This window comes from Oncorhynchus masou, chromosome 15, assembly GCF_036934945.1.
Source record: "Oncorhynchus masou masou isolate Uvic2021 chromosome 15, UVic_Omas_1.1, whole genome shotgun sequence".
NCBI classification, from domain to species: Eukaryota; Metazoa; Chordata; class Actinopteri; order Salmoniformes; family Salmonidae; genus Oncorhynchus; species Oncorhynchus masou.
Genome location: NC_088226.1, coordinates 67,432,538 through 67,452,059, shown reverse-complemented (window position 1 = coordinate 67,452,059; position 19,522 = coordinate 67,432,538). Strand labels below are relative to the sequence as shown.

At 41.6% G+C, this 19,522-nt stretch overlaps 1 protein-coding gene across 5 annotated transcripts in view; it reads left to right on the top strand.

Annotated features, from left to right (window-relative positions):
- The first annotated feature begins 7,201 nt into the window (after positions 1-7,201).
- The window catches only part of LOC135556711 (GRAM domain-containing protein 2A-like), a 68,539-nt gene continuing 56,218 nt past the window's right edge, over positions 7,202-19,522 (top strand). For 3 of the 5 annotated variants that reach the window (XR_010458045.1, XR_010458046.1, XM_064990104.1), the window contains exon 1: positions 7,202-7,442. The gene's annotated coding sequence lies outside the window, so the exon portion shown is untranslated. Of the gene's footprint in view, positions 7,443-7,593; positions 7,687-19,522 lie in introns of those variants that run through there. The other 2 variants (XM_064990106.1, XM_064990105.1) reach the window with 2 other exon arrangements.

Below are 19,522 nucleotides of genomic sequence, written 5' to 3'. Positions count from 1 at the left end.
AACTTCACAGGGGAGGTGAAAGAGCAAGGTGATGAGCTTGATGCTCCTTTCTAATAAATATCAATGGTCTTCTTCTGGTGACGTCATCAACGATACTTGACTGCCGTTTGACAAAAAACTATATCCTAATGTAGGTAGTCTAGCCGCACTGTATCGGCGAGCTGTTGGCTAGAGCGCATATCCAAAGACCCTGAGTGGCCACCAACAATTTATGGGTCATTCTTGGGCTGCGGTAAAAAATAAATAAACTTTTATTTTTTTTTACTAGAATAAATGCATTTTCTGAAAACCCCACAACATTAAGTACATATTAAACCCACAAGAAAACACATTTTCCGATATCGGGCATTAAAACCCTATTATTATTGGCAATTTGTTGTCTGATATGGACACCATTTATCTTCAACCCCGTCACAGACAATATGGAAGTTGTCTGAATATGATTATAAAAGATACTTGTTATAACAATCAACATTTACCTAATGCTCATGTGTCCCCCAAACCAATTCAATTATTATAAATATGAAATGTAGGTCAAATCGCAATGTTGCTTTATTAAACACTGAAATAGACACGTGTCAACGGGCTTATCATTTTAAATACAAATCCTTTCAATTCAGAATTGTAACATAAATCTAATCTTCTTCGGATTGTCCTTAAGATTTCACACTGAGCTCAGAAATCACTAAATTCATATTTATTAGTCTTTGCCATTTTATTTAACAAATATTGTCATGTGACAGGGTTGAGACCAGGGTGACAGGATGGAATACTGTAACAGGGTTGAGACAAGGGTGACAGGATTGAATACTGTAACGGGTTGAGACAAGGGTGACAGGATCGAATACTGTAACAGGGTTGAGACCAGGGTGACAGGATCGAATACTGTAACAGGGTTGAGACCAGGGTGACAGGATTGAATACTGTAACGGGGTTGAGACCAGGGTGACAGGATTGAATACTGTAACGGGGTTGAGACAAGGGTGACAGGATGGAATACTGTAACGGGGTTGAGACAAGGGTGACAGGATTGAATACTGTAACGGGGTTGACGAGACATCGGTTTGCGTATAAACTAGTTTAATATCAAAATCCCTCCAAGGTTTACCCCAAAACATTGCATTTCAAAGTTCCACGTGTCATCAAACTATAGGCCAATTTTCTAAGGGCATTTAGAATGGTAGAGCAGCTGTAACTACAGCAGTAGCTTCAGCAGGACGAGCCTTCTTCTCAGGTACACCATATTCAGATATCATAGTAACATGGCGGAAGTCATGGCAACATGTGGAGAATCGCAGGAAATTGTTGTAAAACTGCACATTTTTCTTTCCGCCTCATGGCAAAATAAGTAGATAATAAGTCAAACAAGTTAGAAAATTGCTAAATGTTCTTTGCGCCAAAATGTACTTTCAAACAAAGGTTCTCTCCACCTTCAAGAGGTGGGGGCACTAAAATGTTTTGCTTATGATGTGGTGGGGTGTCCCCGAACCAAATCTCAAGCAGGCCCTGTGCATAATGTATCATAGATCCTAATTGTTTGAAAATGACGTTATAATCGAATGCATACAATGTAATGTTGTGTTACCCCATGTATCCAATCGGGTGAGGATGCATCATGTGCAGCAGCATTCCATTAGTGGAAACCAAGACCGTTCTCAGGGCAAGCCTGATTGTAACTAAATACAGTATGTTTGAGTGGTGTTGGGGACAATTTTAGCTAACCCTACCATTTTCCTAGCCTTAAAGCTCTGGTATAAGGGCTCAGAGAGAATAACACAATCATCGCATCACAGAACACACATTTTTAAAAGAAATTCAGCAATTTAGCAAACGTACACAGCAAACAAGTTTCAGTCTTCGATGCGTAGCTGTTTGCATTGTAATCTTGAACCTATTTACCCTAAACCGTGTTAATTCTCCAAACATGGCACATTGATTATCCTAACCTGCTACGAAAAGTCACTAATGCTAGTCAAAACAGGCAGATATGCCCTAAGAACAGCGCGTTATGCATGATAGTCAGACCCTCTTTTTTTGTGACAGTGGCGTTTTGCTGCAGCAATTCTGACATTTTGCATGACTTCTGTCCAGCTGTGATTAGTTCATATTGCGAGCCCTCATTTTGTAATGCGTGATCAGACAATTTAATTTAATATAATAATATAATACCGTGATTTTTGCCGCGATTTGACGGTTTTATGCTGAAATAATGCGGTGATTGATTTACATTTGCAAGCTATCGCATAATATGCGGGAAATTGATGATTTTGCAGAACAACAAAAAAGGTGAAATCACAGAATCGTGGAGGGACTGTGTAGTGAGGGTATATTATCATGTTACTATTACGAGTTATGACGCACTATACGTGTCAAATACGTGTACAAGTAAATAAAACAAAGCATTGTAAATGCCCTAATAAAGCGTTATTTAAAATGTTACTTACATTCTGCTACTTTCATACATGTTTTACTTTACATTGTTGTTTAGTTAGGCACTGATACATTTGGTGATGCAGTATGCCACATTGGCCAGAGTGGGGCTCTGGCTTACCAGTTTCTGAGAGCTTGTTCAGCACAGCACCATAATGATGCCATTTGTTTCTCCACTCTCTCTGTGCATTCATTGCACGTTGGCCTAGTTTATAAAAGTGAGTTCAAGAATATGGGTCAGAGTGTGTTTTCTTAGTCTAGTTGGGGATTTGCCAATAGCCCAGCTGCAGGGTTCTTTTCAGCTTTTTGAGAAATCAGGTGACCAAGCCTAACTGGCTGGAAAAAAGCAGGTGACCAAGCCTGACTGGCTCAATATAAAAGCGCCATACAAACACTCCAGCCTTGCACACAGCGGTTTCTATGGAGACACGGTTGGAAGAAGGGAGCACTACCAGAATGAATGAGCTACACACTGAAGCGCACAGTCTCAAGAAAATGACTGTTCCTACCGGAGTCTTTGCCTCTGGCTGTATTGAGCGCAATGACGTTTTACTTACCAATTTATAGTTTTGTATTGGATTTGTCCTCCTGCGTAGGCTAATTGAGGTGGGTAAGTGTATGGATTAAACAAATTAAAAACGACTCCTTCCCAAAGACACATCAATAATGTCAAATCAAATGTGACAGATTAATTACAACCGGTGTTTTAACAGTGATGCCAATTTAGCAATTTTTGTTGCTAGATATAGCTCTAAATGACACTACAACGATTTTCTCTGTCACACACTCAGTCACAACACACGTGCCTGGCTGCAAAAGTGCATTGTGAGTGACATCAGCAGCAGGCCCTCAGCTCGTACACAGGCAGCAGCAGGCCCTCAGCTCGTACCCAGGCAGCAGCAGGCCCTCAGCTCGTGCCCAGGCAGCAGCAGGCCCTCAGCTCGTACACAGGCAGCAGCAGGCCCTCAGCTCGTACACAGGCAGCAGCAGGCCCTCAGCTCGTACACAGGCAGCAGCAGGCCAGCTGCAATTTCAGCAAATTGCTCATCATTGTTGGCTGACTGCAGCAGCAGTAGTATGCGGTCGACGAGACAACCCCAATGAATATAGTTGGTCACGAATGTTTGATCTTGAACAGAACTTACAACATCAATCAACATGTCTCAATCACAATTGTAGAGAAAAGAGTGGGAGTCGGTACCTGAATTGAAAGGGTTGCTGAAGCCAGTAATTGGGGATGATTGCCTGGCATACTGTGCGTACTGCAAATCAGATATGCCTATATTACCACAGTTGGTTAAGAAAGTGGATAACTGCAAAAGCGTAGAAGCTACTATGGCTATGGCCATTAACGGAGCATTGTTCGCTGCTAGCATGCCACCATTTAGGTCTGGCTTGCAGAGCTGCCTTTTCAGAGTCTGTGGCAGAAACAAACTTACAAATGGACCGTACCAAGTGCACAGAAATGATTAGGGGAGAACTGGCTCCTTATTTTCTCAAAAGGGTAACATCAGATGTGGGGGATGAGAAGTTCAGTCTCCTTTTGGATGAGTCCACTGATGTCAGTGTTTCAAAATACCTGGATTTGGTGATTTGGTATTTCAGTGCTAAAAAAATAACCATTGTGTCCACATTTCTCGGGCTGGTTGAATTGGAGAGGGGGGCGATCCCAGATCAATAGCAAAGGCAGTAGCTAAGTTTCTTCAGAAGTGTGACCTTAAAAACGAGAGTCTTCAGGGTATTGGCACTGATAGTGCGTCCGTGATGACTGGGATGCACAAGATTTTAAAGGAAGAATATGCATTGCCCAATTTGCTACTAATCCGCTGTGCGGGCCATTCTTTAATCCGTTGTCTATGCAGCATCCAAAGAAACCATCCCTAGGAGTGTTGAGTACTTAATCAGGGAAACCTACAACTGGTTTTCTATTTCCCCAAATTCTATTTCTCCATTAATTGTGGCCAGAAACGCCTGCAGATCACCAAAGTGTGTGCCACACGTTGGCTATCGATTGAGTCTGCGGTAACTCGTATATTGAGCCAGTGGGAAGAACTGAAGCTCCACTCTGAGTTGACCAAGGCCAGTGAGCATTGCTACATGGTGGATGTGCTCCACGCCACATACATGGACAAGACCAACTATGTCAACCTGACATTCTGGAAATCAATCCTGTCTGACGTACAAGTTGCAGTGAAGTTATTTGAGGGAGGAGCAAACAGATCCTGTCAAGTTTTTTGGACCATCTGGTACACCTCTTAACATCCAATTTGCAGCAGAGTAGTCAACCCTATGGCAACAATGGATGTCCTGAAAGATGCCATTGATGGACATCTCAGTCCATCACCATACCTTGGGTACCTTTTCGAGAGCACGGTGTACCAACTCAGTCTTGCGCCAGAGGACAAAAAGGTCATTCGGAGATGGTGCATCAACTACATTGTTGCTTTAAGCAAGGAGCTGCAAGCAAGGCTCCCAGACAACCTTGAAGCCTTGTGACACATGGCCTTGTTCAGTGTTAAGGAAACACTAAAGCACAATAAAGACACCACTGAAATGATTAAAGTAGCTGAGCTACTGAGGTACCAGCCTCAAAAAAGTGATAAAATTGTTTCCCAATGGAGAAACATCCATCTGTTTAGGTGGGACTCAACTGAAAATAAAGTCGGGTTTTGAAGTGAATAACTACACAGACTCTTCCGGGTCAAATCCTTATGAAGAACTGTGCAAAGCTGCACTCACTGCCCTCCTCGCCACACTCACATGCGTTCTTATAGGCACTTTAGTATTGCCAGCCTAATCTCGGGAGTTGATAGGCTTGAAGTCATAAACAGCGCTGTGCTTCAAACATTGCTAAAAGCTACTGGCAAACGCAGGAAAGTGTTGTTTGAATGAATGAATGAATGCTTACAAGCCTGCTGCTGCCTCCCACCGCTCAGTCAGACTGCTCTATCAAATATCAAATCAGACTTGATAATAATATAATAAACACAGAAATACAAACCTTTGGTCATTTATATGGTCAAATCCAGGAACAATTATTTCTAAAACAAAATGTTTATTCTTTCAGTGAAATACAGAACTGTTATGTATTTTATCTAACGGGTAATCCAGTCTAAATATTGCTGTTACATTACACAACCTTTAATGTTATGGTCATAATTATGGAAAATTCTGGAAAATTAATTATGGTCTTCACACAGTTCGCAACGAGCCAGGCCCAAACTTTTGCATATACCCTGACTCTACTTGCACTGAACACAAAAGAAGTGACACAATTTTCCTAGTTAATATTGCCTGCGAACCTGAATTTCTTTTAACTAAATATGCAGGTTTAAAAATATATACTTCTGTGTGTTGATTTTAAGAAATACATTGATGTTTATGGTTAGGTACATTTGTGCAACGATTGTGCTTTTTTCGCGAATGCGCTTTTGCTAAATCACCACCTGTTTGGCGAAGTTGAAGTAGGCTGTGATTCGATGATAAATTAACAGGCAACGCATTGATTATATGCAACGCAGGACAAGCTAGTTAACCTAGTAACATCATCAACCATGTGTAGTTAACTAGTGATTATGTTAAGATTGGTTGTTTTTTTATGATAAGTTTAATGCTAGCGAGCAACTTTCACGTAACAGGTGGTCAGCCTGCCACGCAGTTTCCTCATGGATTGCAATGTAATCGCCATAATCAGCTTCCAAAAAGTCTGATTTCTGATTGTTATGAAAACTTGAAATCGGCCCTAATTAATCGGCCATTCCGATTAAATCGGTCGACTTCTAGTCCGTAATAGTTTGCGAGCCCTGCCCAATCTGACGAGCGTCGTAGCCGGTGTAGTAGGATTCAATCTTATTCCTGTATTGGCGCGTTGCCTGTTTGATGGTTCGTTGGATGGCATAGCGGGATTTCTTATAAGCATCCGGGTTAGAGTCCTGCTCCTTTAGCTCAATGCAGATGTTGCCTGTAATCCATGGCTTCTGGTTGGGGTATGTACGTACGGTCACTGTGGGGACGACGTCCTCAGGGCACTTATTGATGTATCCAGTGACTGATGTGGTGTACTCCTCAATGCCACCAGGAAGAATCCCGGGAACATATTCCAGTCTGTGCTAGCAAAACAGTCCTGTAGCTTAGCAACCGCGTCATCTGACCACTTCCGTAATACGATTCCTTTTTTATGGTGGTTCCACTGTGTCTTCAGATCATAGGCGGGAAAGATGGAGTCAGGTTAAAATGCACATGATTGGAATTCAAGACAGCTCCTCACTCTTTCCTCCCATCTGACAACAGCCAACGTGAAGCACGTGGACTCCATACCCCCTTCTAATCAGGTGCTGGCTTCCTCCCCCCATCAGTTTTATTATGAAAGGCCCCTGTGTTCCACAACACAGTGCACATGCTTTTTAATATGGGAATGGACATTTTCTGTGTTCTTCGAATTGTGTAAGTCAATTTGCATGTTTTAATTGTCATAATTGAATGAACATGTCGGGTCTAGGGTTTAGCAAGAACCTCTCAGCCCACATAATGTATAATGCCGTAGGCTATCCATATTTGGACTAGGCCTATAGTGCCTAATATTATGTTGTTTAGCCAACATGATTCTGGATTTAAAAAAATGTATACACAAGATATGAATAATGAGCGCTCTCTGTACGAATGAATGTCAGTGATGTCCTTGGTGCAGGTCCTTGGACCGTAAAAGCCACAGTTAGTAGGACACACAAAACAACGCAGGAGGAACCAGGAATAAGCCACTACCCACTGCGCTCCTAGATGCTCGGCGCAACAAGTCAGCCAGCAGACAGACATTCCATGTGCTCAGTGCTCCTCTGCCTTCGTTTGGACAACTCCGACAACCGCTTCTCCTCTTCCAGTCTTGTCTACCTTTCCCCACGGACTTCTTTACTATCTAAGACGATGATGTGGACATTCGGCCGAATGTTGTCTTCTGTGAGTGCGCCGTGGAAATGATATACTCGACAGCATAGCTAACCGCAGCTTCCGCCACGGTAGGTGTTGTCCACGTCGAGACCACAGACATCGTCATTGAGCGGCAGATTGATTTCTGCTTTGCGTTCCTGGTACTGGATTTGCCCGTTGTTTTTGAAGAAAGACACGTTAATTGGAAATATGACAGACATGAGCTGACGATTAGGGAACAACTGATTCAAGTCGGACAGTAGCCTGACGTTATTATTGATTATGTTATTACATAACGATCATAAGGGACGCTATCAAAATAGGTGGAGACAGGTTGGTACTTGGTCATATAAATATGTTTTTTGAATTACATAATGAAAATCTTCAACACTCATGCAACTGTGCTGTGGAGTAGTCTATGCACTAATCCTATCCATTTATAACTATTTATCTTGGCCAGGTCGCAGTTGTAAATGAGAACTTGTTCTCAACTAGCCTACCTGGTTAAATAAATGTGAAATAAATTAAATTGTTACAAAGCAAACTAAAAACGTGAAAACTGCTAAGGCATTATTCTGTGCCAATTTGAACAGCTTATTCAGAATATTGAACAAGGTGTGGAGAGCGATATAGCGTTCCAGTGTGTTAACAATTACGACGTCACATCGACTGTACGGTTCTCACACGGTCGTGTCTCTTTCGGGGAATGGAAACGTATCACCCAGATTGTGACGTTCCACCTGTGGGTCTGCAAGTTATGTAGTTGGGGTATGAGGATTAGTTTACCTCACAGCACCTTTGTACATTTAGTGTCTTTCTGAAAAGTGACGACAGGCATGTTCTAATTATAAGACAGATCATCAGTTACAGACAGTGGTTAGTAAGGAGACACTACTATCCGACAGATCATCAGTTACAGACAGTGGTTAGTAAGGAGACACACTACTATCCGACAGATCATCAATTACAGACAGTGGTTAGTAAGGAGACACACTACTATCCGACAGATCATCAATTACAGACAGTGGTTAGTAAGGAGACACACTACTATCAGACAGATCATCAGTTACAGACAGTGGTTAGTAAGGAGACACACTACTATCAGAGAGATCATCAGTTACAGACAGTGGTTAGTAAGGAGACACTACTATAAGACAGATCATCAGTTACAGACAGTGGTTAGTAAGGAGACACTACTATCAGTCAGATCATCAGTTACAGACAGTGGTTAGTAAGGAGACACACTACTATCAGACAGATCATCAGTTACAGACAGTGGTTAGTAAGGAGACACACTACTATAAGACCGATCATCAGTTACAGACAGTGGTTAGTAAGGAGACACACTACTATAAGACAGATCATCAGTTACAGACAGTGGTTAGTAAGGAGACACACTACTATCCGACAGATCATCAGTTACAGACAGTGGTTAGTAAGGAGACACTACTATCAGGCAGATCATCAGTTACAGACAGTGGTTAGTAAGGAGACACTACTATCCGACAGATCATCAGTTACAGACAGTGGTTAGTAAGGAGACACACTACTATAAGACAGATCATCAGTTACAGACAGTGGTTAGTAAGGAGACACACTACTATAAGACAGATCATCAGTTACAGACAGTGGTTAGTAAGGAGACACACTACTATCAGACAGATCATCAGTTACAGACAGTGGTTAGTAAGGAGACACACTACTATCAGAGAGATCATCAGTTACAGACAGTGGTTAGTAAGGAGACACACTACTATCAGACAGATCATCAGTTACAGACAGTGGTTAGTAAGGAGACACTACTATAAGACAGATCATCAGTTACAGACAGTGGTTAGTAAGGAGACACACTACTATCAGACAGATCATCAGTTACAGACAGTGGTTAGTAAGGAGACACTACTATCAGACAGATCATCAGTTACAGACAGTGGTTAGTAAGGAGACACACTACTATCAGACAGATCATCAGTTACAGACAGTGGTTAGTAAGGAGACACACTACTATCAGACAGATCATCAGTTACAGACAGTGGTTAGTAAGGAGACACTACTATCAGACAGATCATCAGTTACATACAGTGGTTAGTAAGGAGACACTACTATCAGACAGATCATCAGTTACAGACAGTGGTTAGTAAGGAGACACACTACTATAAGACAGATCATCAGTTACAGACAGTGGTTAGTAAGGAGACACTACTATCAGACAGATCATCAGTTACAGACAGTGGTTAGTAAGGAGACACACTACTATCAGACAGATCATCAGTTACAGACAGTGGTTAGTAAGGAGACAGATCATCAGTTACAGACAGTGGTTAGTAAGGAGACACTACTATCAGACAGATCATCAGTTACATACAGTGGTTAGTAAGGAGACACTACTATCAGACAGATCATCAGTTACAGACAGTGGTTAGTAAGGAGACACACTACTATAAGACAGATCATCAGTTACAGACAGTGGTTAGTAAGGAGCCTCACTACTATAAGACAGATCATCAGTTACAGACAGTGGTTAGTAAGGAGACACACTACTATAAGACAGATCATCAGTTACAGACAGTGGTTAGTAAGGAGACACACTACTATAAGACAGATCATCAGTTACAGACAGTGGTTAGTAAGGAGACACTACTATCAGGCAGATCATCAGTTACAGACAGTGGTTAGTAAGGAGACACTACTATCAGACAGATCATCAGTTACAGACAGTGGTTAGTAAGGAGACACACTACTATCAGACAGATCATCAGTTACAGACAGTGGTTAGTAAGGAGACACTACTATCAGACAGATCATCAGTTACAGACAGTGGTTAGTAAGGAGACACTACTATCAGACAGATCATCAGTTACAGACAGTGGTTAGTAAGGAGACACTACTATCAGACAGATCATCAATTACAGACAGTGGTTAGTAAGGAGACACTACTATCAGACAGATCATCAGTTACAGACAGTGGTTAGTAAGGAGACACACTACTATCAGACAGATCATCAGTTACAGACAGTGGTTAGTAAGGAGACACTACTATCAGACAGATCATCAGTTACAGACAGTGGTTAGTAAGGAGACACACTACTATCAGACAGATCATCAGTTACAGACAGTGGTTAGTAAGGAGACACACTACTATCAGACAGATCATCAGTTACAGACAGTGGTTAGTAAGGAGACACTACTATCAGACAGATCATCAGTTACATACAGTGGTTAGTAAGGAGACACTACTATCAGACAGATCATCAGTTACAGACAGTGGTTAGTAAGGAGACACTACTATCAGACAGATCATCAGTTACAGACAGTGGTTAGTAAGGAGACACACTACTATCAGAGAGATCATCAGTTTAAAAAAAGCCATATTGCAACCTATGTATTGTGATAATTGCGTAGTTTGCGCTATAACCTGTTAGTTCATATGCCTTGACACCGTGATATACAGGCCTAAAGGCAGAGACAGTAAAAAGACACATTGGCAGAATAAATTCAACCACACCTTTGTTTCGTCACAAAACCGGAGAGCAACATCTGTCCAGTGAAGTCTACAAAGCATATTGCTTGTAACAAACCGTTAAAGGACCTACAGCATGGTCAAGCAAGTTAATGTTTCTGACATTTTCAGACCACTAAACAACTATTGATTTAGAACCACAGAGAGTTACTGTAGGTCACAAAGAAAACAGGAGATGCCTCCACTATACTATACATCAAAATTTCAACATCATAAAATCACCTACACTTCATCTAATACCGTGACAAAAAATACCAAACACAATTTAGTCCAAGTTAAATATGGTGTGACTTTCCATGGTGATGTTTTCTCTGTGTGTGTGGGGGTGGGGGGGGGGGGTGCGTTTGTGCAAGTAGAAAAAGATGTTGACTCACCCTACTTGTTGAGAAACACCAATGCCATCCTTCTCTCTTTCATGTTGACAAAACGGTCTCAGTACACACTTGTATTTGTTGTTGTCCTAGGCTACCTGTATAAAATGCTTGCTCGCTAACCTAACTTCCTTTCATGGGCAACGTTAGCTAGTTAACATTAGCCTTCTACATCTAGCTACATATTGAACTTCCATCCTCTCAGTCCAGGGGTACAATGTATTTTATGGTTGGATCAGAATTGCCATTATAATCAAATCAAATTGTATTAGTCACATGCGCCGAATATAACAGGTGTGACCTTACAGTGAAATACTTACTTACGAGCCCCTAACCAACAATGCAGTTTAAAAAAATACTGATTAGAATAAGAAATAAAAGTAACAAGTAATTAAAGAGCAGCAGTAAAATAACAATCACGAGACTATATACAGGGGGGGGTACCGGTACAGAGTCAATGTGCGGGGTTAGTTGAGGTAATATATACATGTAGGTAGAGTTATTAAAGTGACTGTGCATAGATGATAACAACAGAGAGTAACATCGGTGTAAAAGATGGGGGAAATGCAAATAGTCTGTTGAGCCATTTGATTAGGTGTTCAGGAGTTTTATGGCTGGGGGGGTAGAAGCTGTTTATAAGCCTCTTGGACCAAGACTTGGCGCTCCTGTACCGCCTGCCGTGCGTTAGCAGAGAGAGCAGTCTATGACTAAGGTGGCTGGAGGCTTTGACAATTTCAGGGCCTTCCTCTGACACTGCCTGGTATAGAGGTCCTGGATGGCAGGAAGCTTGGCCACTGTGATGTACTGGGCCGTTCGCACTACCCTCTGTAGTGCCTTGCGGTCGGAGGCCAAGCAGTTGCCATACCAGGCAGTGATGCAACCAGTCAGGATGCTCTCGATGGTGCAGCTGTAGAACCTTTTGAAGATCCGAGGACCCATGCCAAATCTTTTCAGTCTCCTGAGGGGGAATAGGTTTTGTCGTGCCCTCTTCGCAACTGTCGATGAGAATGGGGGCGTGCCCGGTCCTCTTTTTCCAGTAGTCCACAATAATTGACTTTGTCTTGATCACATTGAGGGAGAGGTTGTTGTCCTGGCACCACACAGCCAGGTCTCTGACCACCTCCGTATAGGCTGTCTCGTTGTTGTCAGTGGTCAGGCCTACTACCACTGGTGTGTCATCTGAAAACTTAATGATGGTGTTGGAGTTGTGCCTGGCCGTGCAGTCATGAGTAAACAGAGAGTACAGGAGGGGACTGAGCACGCACCCCTGAGGGACCCCTGTGTTGAGGATCAGCGTGGCAGATGTGTTGTTACCTACCCTTACCACCTGGGGGCGGCCCATCAGGTAGTCCAGAACCCAGTTGCAGAGGGAGGTGTTTAGTCCCAGGGTCCTTATCTTGTTGATGAGCTTTGAGGGCACTATTGTGTTGAACGCTGAGCTGTAGTCAATGAATAGCATTCTCACACAGGTTTTCCTTTTGTCCAGGTGGGAAAGGGCAGTGTGGAGTGCAATAGAGATTGCATCATCTGTGGATCTGTTGGGGCGGTATGCAGATTGGAGTGGGTATATGGTTTCTGGGATAAAGGTATTGATGTGAGCCATGACCAGCCTTTCAAAGCACTTCATGGCTACAGACATGAGTGCTACGGGTCGGTAGTCTTTTAGGCAGGTTGCCTTAGTATTCTTGGGCACAGGGACTATGGTGGTCTGCTTAAAACATGTTGGTATTACAGACTCAGACAGGGAGAGGTTGAAAATGTCAGTGAAGACACTTGCCAGTTGATCAGCGCATGCTCGCAGTACACGTCCTGGTAATCCGTCTGGCCCTGCCACCTTGTGAATGTTGACCTGTTTAAAGGTCTTACTCACATCGGCTGCGGAGAGCGTGATCACAGTCTTTCGGAACAGCTGGTGCTCTCGTGCATTCAATGCTGTCTTAGTACCAGCCTCAGTCTGTGGTGGTATGTAAACAGCTACGAAAAATACAGATGAAATCCCTCTAGGTAGATAGTGTTGTCTACAGTTTATCAAGAGATGCACTACCTCGGGCAAGAAGTAGTTCGAGACTTCCTATTATTTACAAAAAATACATAGTCTGCCACCCCTTGTCTTACTAGACGCTGCTGTTCTATCCTACCTGTACAGAGTATAACCAGCCAGCTGTATGTTGATAGTGTTGTCGTTCAGCCACGACTCCATGAAGTATAAGATATTACAGTTTTGAATGTCCCGTTGGTAGTTTAATCTTGCGCAAAGGTCATTGATTTTATTCTCCAAAGATTTAACTTTTGCTAGCAGAATGGAAGGAGGTGGGGGTTTATTCAATCGCCTACGAATTCTCAGAAGGCAGCCCACCCTCCGGCCCCTTTTTCTCTGCCTCCTCTTCAAGCAAATCACGGGGATCTGGGCCTGTTCCCAAGAAAGCAGTATATCATTCACGTCAGGCTCGTCAGACTCGTTCAAGGAAAAAAATAATTCTGCCAGTCCGTGGTGAGTAATCGCAATCCTGATGTCCAGAAGTTGTTTTCAGTCATAAGAGACGGTAGCGACAACATTATGTACAAAATACGTTTTAAAAAGAAGAAGTTACAAACAATGTGAAATAACGAACGAAAAACACAATAGGTTGGTGACACGTAAAACATCAGCCTTCTTCTCCGGCGCCAATTTTATATCTCCATCCATGGCTAATTTAGGAAATGGACAATTTTATATCTCCATCCATGGCTAATTTAGGAAATGGACAATTTTATATCTCCATCCATGGCTAATTTAGGAAGTGGACAATTTTATATCTCCATCCATGGCTAATTTAGGAAATGGACAATTTTATATCTCCATCCATGGCTAATTTAGGAAATGGACAATTTTATATCTCCATCCATGGCTAATTTAGGAAATGGACAATTTTATATCTCCATCCATGGCTAATTTAGGAAATGGACAATTTTATATCTCCATCCATGGCTAATTTAGGAAATGGACAATTTTATATCTCCATCCATGGCTAATATAGGAAATGGACAATTTTAGCTAGCTAGCTTGTCACCGGAGGACAACAACACAAGGAGATGGAACAACCAGTTTCTGTCAATAAGTAAGCCTATGCTCTCGATGTGATTGGAGCGAAGCCAAATCCAAACTGGCATATACAGCTTTTTAATAGCTTCCCCTCTGATCTGATCTGTATACAGTATTATAATAGCTTCCCCTATGGTCTGATCTGTATACAGTATTATAATAGCTTCCTCTCTGATCTGATCTGTATACAGTATTATAATAGCTTCCTCTCTGATCTGTATACAGTATTATAATAGCTTCCTCTCTGATCTGTATGTATTATAATATCTGATCTGTATACAGTATTATAATAGCTTCCTCTCTGATCTGTATACAGTATTATAATAGCTTCCCCTCTGATCTGTATACAGTATTATAATAGCTTCCCCTCTGATCTGTATACAGTATTATAATAGCTTCCTCTCTGATCTGTATACAGTATTATAATAGCTTCCCCTATGGTCTGATCTGTATACAGTATTATAATAGCTTCCTCTCTGATCTGTATACAGTATTATAATAGCTTCCTCTCTGATCTGTATACAGTATTATAATAGCTTCCTCTCTGATCTGTATACAGTATTATAATAGCTTTCTCTCTGATCTGTATACAGTATTATAATAGCTTCCCCTATGGTCTGATCTGTATACAGTATTATAATAGCTTCCTCTGTATCAGTATTATAATCTGGTATCTGTATACAGTATTATAATAGCTTCCTCTCTGATCTGTATACAGTATTATAATAGCTTTCTCTCTGATCTGTATACAGTATTATAATAGCTTCCTCTCTGATCTGTATACAGTATTATAATAGCTTCCCCTATGGTCTGATCTGTATACAGTATTATAATAGCTTCCTCTCTGATCTGTATACAGTATCATAATAGCTTCCCCTCTGATCTGAATATAGTATTATAATAGCTTCCTCTCTGATCTGTATACAGTATTATAATAGCTTCCCCTCTGATCTGATCTGTATATAGTATTATAATAGCTTCCTCTCTGATCTGTATGCAGTATTATAATAGCTTCCCCTATGGTCTGATCTGTATACAGTATTATAATAGCTTTCTCTCTGATCTGTATACAGTATTATAATAGCTTCCTCTCTGATCTGTATACAGTATTATAATAGCTTCCCCTATGGTCTGATCTGTATACAGTATTATAATAGCTTCCTCTCTGATCTGTATACAGTATTATAATAGCTTCCTCTCTGATCTGTATATAGTATTATAATAGCTTCCTCTCTGATCTGTATATAGTATTATAATAGCTTCCCCTATGGTCTGATCTGTATACAGTATTATAATAGCTTCCCCTCTGATCTGTATACAGTATTATAATAGCTTCCCCTATGGTCTGATCTGTATACAGTATTATAATAGCTTCCCCTATGGTCTGATCTGTATACAGTATTATAATAGCTTCCTCTCTGATCTGTATACAGTATTATAATAGCTTCCCCTATGGTCTGATCTGTATATAGTATTATAATAGCTTCCCCTATGGTCTGATCTTATATAGTATTATAATAGCTTCCCCTATGGTCTGATCTGTATACAGTATTATAATAGCTTCTCTCTGATCTGTATTATATAGCTTCCTCTCTGATCAGTATTATAATAGCTTCCCCTATGGTCTGATCTGTATATAGTATTATAATAGCTTCCTCTATGGTCTGATCTTATATAGTATTATAATAGCTTTTCTCTGATCTGTATACAGTATTATAATATGGTCTGATCTGTATACAGTATTATAATAGCTTCCTCTCTGATCTGTATACAGTATTATAATAGCTTCCCCTATGGTCTGATCTGTATACAGTATTATAATAGCTTCCCCTATGGTCTGATCTGTATACAGTATTATAATAGCTTCCTCTCATCTGTATACAGTATTATAATAGCTTCCTCTCTGATCTGTATACAGTATTATAATAGCTTCCTCTCATCTGTATACAGTATTATAATAGCTTCCTCTCATCTGTATACAGTATTATAATAGCTTCCTCTCATCTGTATACAGTATTATAACAGTTGAGCGTGAAAAACCAAGCAGTATTGCCGTTCTTGACACAAACCGGTGTGCCTGGCTCCTACTACCATACCCCATTCAAAGGCACATAAATCTTTTCCTTGCCCATTCACCCTGCGAATACACAATCCATGTCTCAATTGTCTCAAATCTTGAAAATCCTTATTTAACCGTCTCCTCCTCCTTCATCTAAACTGATTGAAGTGGATTTAACAAGTGAAATCAATAAAGGGTCATAGTTTTCACCTGGTCAGTCTGTCATGGAAAGAGCCGTTGTTCTTAAAGTTTTGTATACTCAGTGTAAGTGTTGATATTAGTTGGCAGGGGTCTTTCGTTCAGCATTATTGTGTTTTGATTTATTTCTAATATCTTTTAAGACTTTTTGAAAGTATATTTTTTCTAAAGATCCCTTTTCATAAGCCTTTGCTTATTCCACATTTTTAGGATGGAACATTTTTTGAAAAATGTATATATGCCTTAATTTCTCAAACATATAGACACTTAGCTTTCATTTGACACCCATTTTGAAAGGTCCCATTCACATGTTGGGCTGAATGGGTCCTTTTACATGGAAATGGCCTTGGGTCATGTGATTCTCACGCAGCATTTGTGGCATAGATCTCATTTATTTATTTAACCTTTTATTTAACTAGGCAAGTCAGTTAAGAACAGATTCTTATTTACAATGACGGCCTTCCTCGGCCAAAACCAGATCGGCGCTGGGCCCGTTGTACACCACCCAATCATGGCCAGTTGTGAGTCAGCCTGGATTTGAACCAGGGTCTGTAGTGACGCCTCTTACACTGAGATGCAGTGCCTTAGACCGTTGTGTCACTCGGGAGTCCCCATTCAAGACATGGGACCGATATTAACTATTTTTTTGCGCATCATTATAAAAAAAATATCTATAAGTGATGTTGTTGAGCTTCACAATCAATTTGAGATACTTTTGGATTAATTGGACATGATGCCGCGAAAAATGCTAATATCGGTCCCCTGACTTGAATGGGATTTGTGCCAAAAATGCTAAACTGTTAGCATGTGAAAACAGTGCCAGGGAAACTAACCAAAGCAGTGATTACAGTCATACCTTGTCCACAGACTTGGGTGACCCTTTAATAACCTTCATCATCCCTTTAAGCAATAGTGTGTGTGTTGTAGTTTTGAAGTTATTTTTTAAAATCATCCGTCATCGTGACTATGGCATCAGTAATGTCATTATTACAATACTTTAAATAGGATTTGTGAGTTCAGGTAAACGGTCTTTCTGCTTTTTTAGAAAATGATTTATTTTATATGACGGGTTTCCATGCCTAATTGCAGATCGGCCAAATACAAGTACGGTTTTACCACACATTTCACTGATTTACTGCAGCTAGGTTTTGTTCCCAATGACCTCATTCTTCCCCCCTGGATGACTTCACGTTTGCCATTGTCTCAGCACAGGCACCCTTGTTTCTGGAACTCCGTGGTTCTTTGAGCTGTCATTGTCATGAGCCCAGGGCCATGTTTTTGTCTGCTGAATAGGAAAGAATACCGTAGCCTGCATTCCAGGTGATGTGTGTAGCCTGTAAAGTTAAATGGGCCCTGAAGCTCAACACCATACCAATGGCAGCCAACGGTACTGTAAAGCCTGTCTCCCTTCTTTATTGAAAGGTTATCAGGTTCCATATGGCTCAACCTCTTTATTGTCTGAAAGAGACATAGACAAGATCTCTGATTATCTCCTATTTTTTATCTCCTCAGTCAGTTATGAACAAATTCTTACTTATAATGACGGCCTAACCCGGATGCCGCTGGGACAATTGTGCACCGCCCTATGGGACTCCCAATCGCTGCCGGTTGTGATACAGCCTGGAATTGAACCAGGGTCTGTAGTGACACCTCTAGCACTGAGTGCCTTAGACCGCTGCGCTACTCGGGAGCCCCGTTGTAATGGGGAATAGTGAGTTGAAGTGTCCTTGTGTTGGACATTCAAGGGTCTACTTGAGCGCTTCGGGTTATGTTTAGTAAGCCTGATCTCCTCAAGTGAAGTAGGTTGAAAGCTTTTAAAGATAACCCATTTATTAAACACAGCTCTCGGCGGGAAGTCAATTTACATCTCAAATCAAATGTTATTGGTCGCATACCTATATTTAGGAGGTGTTATCGCGGGTGGAGAAAAATACTTCTGGGAAAAGATAGGTTTATACACCTGATAAGTGCAGTGACATTTGTTGTTTTACAGGGTCAGCCAAAATAGGACAACACCCCTGGAGCAAATTTGGGTTATGTGCCTTGCTCAAGGGCAGATCGACAGATTTTTCACCTTGGGTATTCCAACCAGCAACCTTTTAGGTAATGGTACAACTCTCTAACGACTACCTGCTGCCCTGTGTCAGCTTGTGTTCTAACGGCTAGGCTACCTGCTGCCCTGTGTCAGCTTGTGTTCTAAGGGCTAGGCTACCTGCTGCCCTGTGTCAGCTTGTGTTCTAACGGCTAGGCTACCTTCTGCCCTGTGTCAGCTTGTGTTCTAACGGCTAGGCTACCTGCTGCCCTGTGTCAGCTTGTGTTCTAACGGCTAGGCTACCTGCTGCCCCGTGTCAGCTTGTGTTCTAACGGCTAGGCTACCTGCTGCCCCGTGTCAGCTTGTGTTCTAACGGCTAGGCTACCTGCTGCCCTGGGTCAGCTTGTGTTCTAACGGCTAGGCTACCTGCTGCCCTGTGTCAGCTTGTGTTCTAAAGGCTAGGCTACCTGCTGCCCTGTGTCAGCTTGTGTTCTAACGGCTAGGCTACCTGCTGCCCTGTGTCAGCTTGTGTTCTAACGGCTAGGCTACCTGCTGCCCTGTGTCAGCTTGTGTTCTAACGGCTAGGCTACCTGCTGCCCTGTGTCAGCTTGTGTTATAGATCAAGTCGGACACATCAATGTGATTGTTTGCTGTGTTTGAAATGGACTCATTTGTGGGACAGGCAGCACTGAAGCTTGATGAGATCACTGAAGGACACTTGAACAAGAGACCCATTGAGGAGGTTCAGAAATATTTTGGATCTGATTTGGAGCCAGTAGCAGCACTATACAATAGAACTGTTGATTGTTAGTTGTGAAACCGCCGCTCCTTCAATGTCATTAGTTCTCCTGAAGAGCAGCCTTTATAGTGTGTTTTTTTTAGTAATGACAGTGTACCGTTTGTGAAT